Source organism: Cervus elaphus, chromosome X (genome assembly GCF_910594005.1).
Source record: "Cervus elaphus chromosome X, mCerEla1.1, whole genome shotgun sequence".
NCBI classification, from domain to species: Eukaryota; Metazoa; Chordata; class Mammalia; order Artiodactyla; family Cervidae; genus Cervus; species Cervus elaphus.
In genome coordinates this window covers 134,170,650-134,176,649 of record NC_057848.1, presented here as the reverse complement: position 1 = coordinate 134,176,649, position 6,000 = coordinate 134,170,650, and the positions used below count along the sequence as shown (strand labels likewise).

At 38.9% G+C, this 6,000-nt stretch overlaps 1 non-coding gene across 1 annotated transcript; it reads left to right on the top strand.

Moving 5' to 3' along the window:
• Positions 1-1,874: 1,874 nt before the first annotated feature.
• TRNAS-GGA lies at positions 1,875-1,947 on the top strand. Its single transcript has one exon. It is a non-coding gene; the product is annotated as a tRNA-Ser (tRNA).
• The last annotated feature ends 4,053 nt before the right edge of the window (positions 1,948-6,000 follow it).

Below are 6,000 nucleotides of genomic sequence, written 5' to 3'. Positions count from 1 at the left end.
TTATGATTTATGCTTTTTGTGTCCTGTTTAAATCATCTTCTCCTACCCTACATTATGAGGATATTCTAGAATACTATTTCTGTAGAAGCTTTATTGTTTTGCCTTTCACAATTCAGTTACTCTGTTGTGTCTGACTCTTTGCCACCCCATGGACTGCAGCATGCCAGGCTTCCCTGTCCTTCACTATCTCCCGGAGTCTGCCCAAACTCATGTCCTTTGAGTTGGTGATGCCATTCAACCATCTCATCCTCTGTCGTCCCCTTCTCCTCCTGGCTTCAATCTTTCCCAGCATCAGGGTCTTTTCCAATGAGTCAGTTCTTTACATCAGGTAGCCAAAGTATTGGAGTTTCAGCATTAGTCCTTCCAATGAATATTCAAGATTGCCTTTCACATTTAGATCTATATTCTGTGCAGACAATACATATTTTGTGTGTCTGATGTAAAGTATGAGTCAATATTTTTTTTTCCACATGTTTATCCAGTTGTTGTCACATTATTTATTGAAAAGACTGTTTTTTCCCCACTGCCCACCTCTCTGCTAAGGTCCAAATATGCTGGGACTCTTTCTGGGCTATTTTATGCTAATATCACACTTGGCTACTTATTATAGCTTCATGGTAAATCTTAAAAGTCTTTAGAGTCACAGACATAGAAAATAAACTCATGGTTATGAAAGAGGAGAGGGAGGCAGGGAGGGATGAATTAGGAGTATAGGATTAACAGATACAAGTTACTATATATAAAATAGCTAAGCAACAAGTATTTATACCACAGGGAATTATACCCAATATCTTGTAATAACATATAATAGAATATAATTTGTCAAATACAATATTGTAAATCAACTATATTTCAATTAAAAAAAAGTCTTTAAAGGAGTTTCTCACACCTTGTTCTTCAAGTTTGTTTGCCTTGACTATTCTAGATCCTTGGAATTGTCATGTAAATTTTATGATCAGTTTGTCAAATTCCACAGATAAACAAAAAAAAAAAAGCCCAGCCCTTGAAATTTTGAATTTTATTACATTGAATCTGTAGACTATTTTGAAGAAAATTAGCGCCTTTATGAGGTCGCCATATTCCCAGTCATAACTATTGTGTCTTTTTCCCTTTGTCTTCTTTTAAGCTTTTCAATCACATTTTATAAACTATAACCTACATAGGAGTCTTCCATGTCTTTGGTTAGACTTATTCCTAGGTGTTTGATGTTGTTCAAATCTTCTATACCCCTACTAATTTTTTGTCTGCTTCCCTATCATTACTGAGAAAGGGATATTATAATAGCCCACTATTATGTTGATTTGTCTATTACTCCTTGGACTTCTGTCATTTTCTCCCTGTACTTTGAGGTGAGGTTACTAGGTAATTACCTATATAGAATTGCTATATCTTCCTAGTGATAGGATGATAAACTTTTTTATCATGATGAAATGATCTCTAGTAATGCTTTCTGCCTGAAGTCTATTTTCTTTAAAATTAATATAGCTTCTTTTGGCTGTTTTCACAATATATGTTTTCTGTCCTTTTTTTTTTCTCAATTATCATTATTTTCTTTTTTTTTCCATTTATTTTTATTAGTTGGAGGCTAATTACTTTACAATATTGTAGTGGTTTTTGCCATACATTGACATGAATCAGCCATGGATTTACATGTATTCCCCATCCCCATCCCCCCTCCCACCTCCCTCTCCACTTGATCCCTCTGGGTCTTCCCAGTGCACCAGCCCCGAGCACTTGTCTCATGCATTCAACCTGGGCTGGTGATCTGTTTCACCCTTGATAATACACATGGTTCGATACTGTTCTCTTGAAACATCCGACCCTGTCCTTTTTATTTTAAACCTTTATGTAATGCTTATGACGTCTTATGGGCTTCCCTGGTGGCTCAGAGGTTAAAGCGTCTGCCTGGAATGCAGGAGACCCAGGTTCGAGCCCTGAGTTGGGAAGATCCCCTGGAGAAGGAAATGGCAACCCACTCCAGTACTCTTGCCTGGAGAATCCCATGGAGGGAGGAGCCTGGTAGGCTACAGTCCATGGGGTCACAAAGAGTCAGACACGACTGAGCGACTTCACTTTCACTTAAGATGTCTTATAAGTCTAGAGACTAATTTTTAAAAAGTACAGTCTGATCATCTTTTTCTTTTAATTGGAATGTTTAATCTATTTCCATTTAATGAAAAATTTGAAATATATTTGGGTTTGCATTTATTTTCCAAGGACCTTCAATTCGTCCCTTCTGTTATTGTTTCTCTTTATTGCCTTCTTATGGATTGACTTGTATTTTTATTTCGCTTGGAAGTTACACTTTTTTAATTTTTGTTTTAATGGTTACTCTAAAATTGAACCCCTGACTCACAAAAGTTTAATATTTAGTTAAGACTCATACCCTCTCCCTTGACAATGTAAAGACCTTAAGACATTAACTCTTCTAAAAAATTTTATTTTTGGATTGTGTTTTTTTAAAAAATATTTGTTTTTGGTTGTGCTGGGTCTTCATTGCTGGGTGCAGCTTTCTCTAGTTGCAGCTAGTGGGGGCTACTCTTTGTTGAGGTACGTGGGCTTCTCATTGCAGTGGTTTCTCTTGTTGCAGAGCACAGGCTCTAGAACACACAGGCTTTGGTAGTTTTGGAGCACAGGCTCTAGAGTGTGGGCTCAGTAGTTGCAGCACACGGGCTTAGTTGCTCTGTGGCATATGCAATCTTCCCAGATAAGGGATCGAACTTGTGTCCCCTGCATTGGCAGGCAGATTCTTAACCATTGGAGCACTAGGAAAGTCCCATGTTAATTCTTTTTGCCTCCTTCCCAACTTATGTGTCAGAGTATGTATTTTAATTCTGTGTATATTTGAAACACAACTGAACATTCAGTTCAGTCGCTCAGTCATGTCTGACTCTTTGTGACCCCATGGACTGCAGCACGCTAGGCTTCCCTGTCCATCACCAACTCCCGGAGCTTGCTCAAACTCATGTCCATCGAGTCAGTGATGCCATCCAACCATCTCATCCTCTGTCGTCCCCTTCTCCTCCTGCCTTCAGTCTTTCCCAGCATCAAGGTCTTTTCCAATGAGTCAGTTCTTCACATCAGGTGGCCAAAGTATTGGAGTTTCAACTTCAGCATCAGTCCTTCCAATGAATATTCAGGACTGATATCCTTTAGGATGGACTGGTTGGATCTCCTTGCAGTCCAAGGGAGTCTCAAGAGTCTTCTCCAACACCACAGTTCAAAAGCATCAATTGTTTGGTGCTCAGCCTTCTTTATGGTTCAACCCTCACATCTATACATGGCTACTGGAAAAACCGTAGCTTTGACTAGACAGACCTTTGTCGGCAATGGACCATTAGTGTTACTTATTTATATACATGTACCCATCTATTTACCTATTTTCTCCTCATGTGCTCAGTTATTTTTTGTTGTTCTTCAGACATTGTATCCGCTAAATATTTGCAGCAAATAGATGAGACTGCGGCCGCTGCTGCTGCTGCATCGCTTCAGTTGTGTCCGACTCTGTGTGACTCCACAGACAGCAGCCCACGAGGCTCCTCTGTCCCTGGGATTCTCCAGGCAAGAACACTGGAGTGGGTTGCCATTTCCTTCTCCAAGGCATGCATGCATGCGAAGTTGCTTCAGTCATGTAAGACTCTGTGCGACCCCATGGACAGCAGCCCATCAGGCTCCTCTGTCCACAGGATTCTCCAGGCAAGAATACTGGAGTGGGTTGCCATTTCCTTCTCCAGTAGGTGAGGCCTAGGATGATTATATCTTCCTCTAGAGATGAATGACATTTCTTTTTTTCTGCAAGGCACCTGGGCACAAACCATCTGTGATTCCTTCTGTTGAATGTCAGGGCTTGAGAAGGTTTGAAGCAGAGGGGTCACTGTGAGGGTCTACTGATGGGTCACCCTTACTCTTAGGAGGTAAACTCTCAGGGTCCCCACTGAAAGTGAGGGAAGTTCACTAGCTCATCCTCAACCCCTCACCTTCCAAATACGCCCTGAGTCTCATCCCTTCCCTCCACCCCTGGAAGCTGCTCCAAGTGCTACTGGGCCTCTTGGCCCCCTCCTCTGGAATGGGCAAATGCCCCCAGAGGAAAGTGGCCCTAAATGCTCACTCATTCCCTTAGACATTAGCTTCCTCTAAATCCTGGTCCTGTAATTCTTCACTATCTTGTTAGTTTACAAATATCTCTAAATATATGTTTTAAATATTTCAATCAACTGTTTCAGTTGTCTTACGTATGAGGATTGGTTCAAATCACATAGTCTACTATTAGTAGAATGTGAAATCTGGTGGCTCAAACGTAAAGAATCTGCCTGCAATGAAGGAGACACAGGAGAAGTGGGTTCGATCCCTGGGTCGAGAAGATCCCCTGGAGGAGGGCATGGCAACCCACTCCAGTATTCTTACCTGGAGAATCCCATGGACAGAGGAGCCTGGTGGGCTACAGTCCATGGGGTTGCAAAGAGTCGAACATGACTGAAGCGACTTAGCTTGCATGCATGTGTGAAATCTGTTATTAAGACTTTAATTTCTAATTGTCCTGATTATTTGTGAGTTTTGAGAAAGGCCATTTTGATTTTATCTTCTGTGACTTGCTTGTTTATGTATTTGCTCATTTTTTCTCTTTTAAATTTTATAAATAATGGATGATAATTCTTTGTCAGTTAGATATGCTGCTAGCATTATCTCCAGGTTTGTGGCTTATCTTTTCAGTTTGCTTATGGCATCTTCTATAAACAGAACTTTTTCATTTTTAATTTAAATTAATTCAGCTTTATTGATCCTTTTCTTTCATGGTTTGTACATTTGATTGTTAAATGTTCTTGTCCTTTGTTCATATATTGGGATGTTAGTATTTTTAACCACTTTATATCAGTTCATTGTATAATAAATGTATCAACTCTTTATATATCATGTTTGCTGCAAAATGTCCTTCCAAGTTGGTGGTCTGCAACTTTTCGATGGAAAAGTTTATATTTTTATGAGATCAAATCTTTTGGTTGCTTTGTGACTTCTGTATAAACTTAAAAGTTACTCTCTTCTAGAGTTTTCCTGACTAACTCTGTGTTCTTTTCATCTTCTATCCTTTCATCGAAGAGTTCTTTGTCTAAAACTAGTTTTGGTATAGGGTGTCTTAATTGTCTTAGCTTTGGAACAGATTACAATCTGTAAGGGTTACTCATCCCTCCTTGATTTTCTTTCCTAGTATTTCCTTTAATTAAAATTAGAAAAAAACCCCCACTGTTTATTCTTCTAGATGAATAGTCATTTTGTAAAGTTTCAACATTTTTGTTTGGATTTAAAAAAAAACTTTTTTGGCCATGCTGAGCAGCATGTGGGAACTTCCCCGACCAGGGGTAGAACTCTCATCCTGGAAGTACGGCATCTTAACCACTGGACCACCAGGGAAGTCCCTGTTTGGATTTTGGTTTGGTGCTGTATTAAACTTCCACATTAATTTGGAAAAAATTGATGCCATTAAAATACTTAGCTTTTCCATTCAGGAAATTTGTTTATTCAAGTCTTTTATATTCTCAGTGCAGCTTTGAGGTCTTTTCTTATAAATCCCATGTATTTTGTTGGTTTATAAAAACTTGTTTCAATGGAGAATAGCATCTGCTTTTACCATGAACATTTTCTAACTTTATTGCTAGTATATAAGGATAGCATAAGGTTCTGAGTGATTTTGCACCTGCTCTTTATTAACTTGAATGGCTTGCCAGTTGTTCTCATGGGTATTTCAAGGTACATGATGGTATTATTAGCAAATATGCACAGTTTTGTCTCATCTTTTCTAACTTTGATACTACTTTGCTCTGTTTTTGGTTGGTGTTTTAAAAGCAATATTAATCATGGCAGGAGGATTATATTTTAGTGTGTGTGCTTGGTATGTGTTGAGTATGCCCCCCTCACTGCATCAAAAATATAGATATATTGAGATATATTACTGTGGAAAAATACCAGCTTGGTAGAAATACAGTGTTTATAGCAATTGTCTCCAAG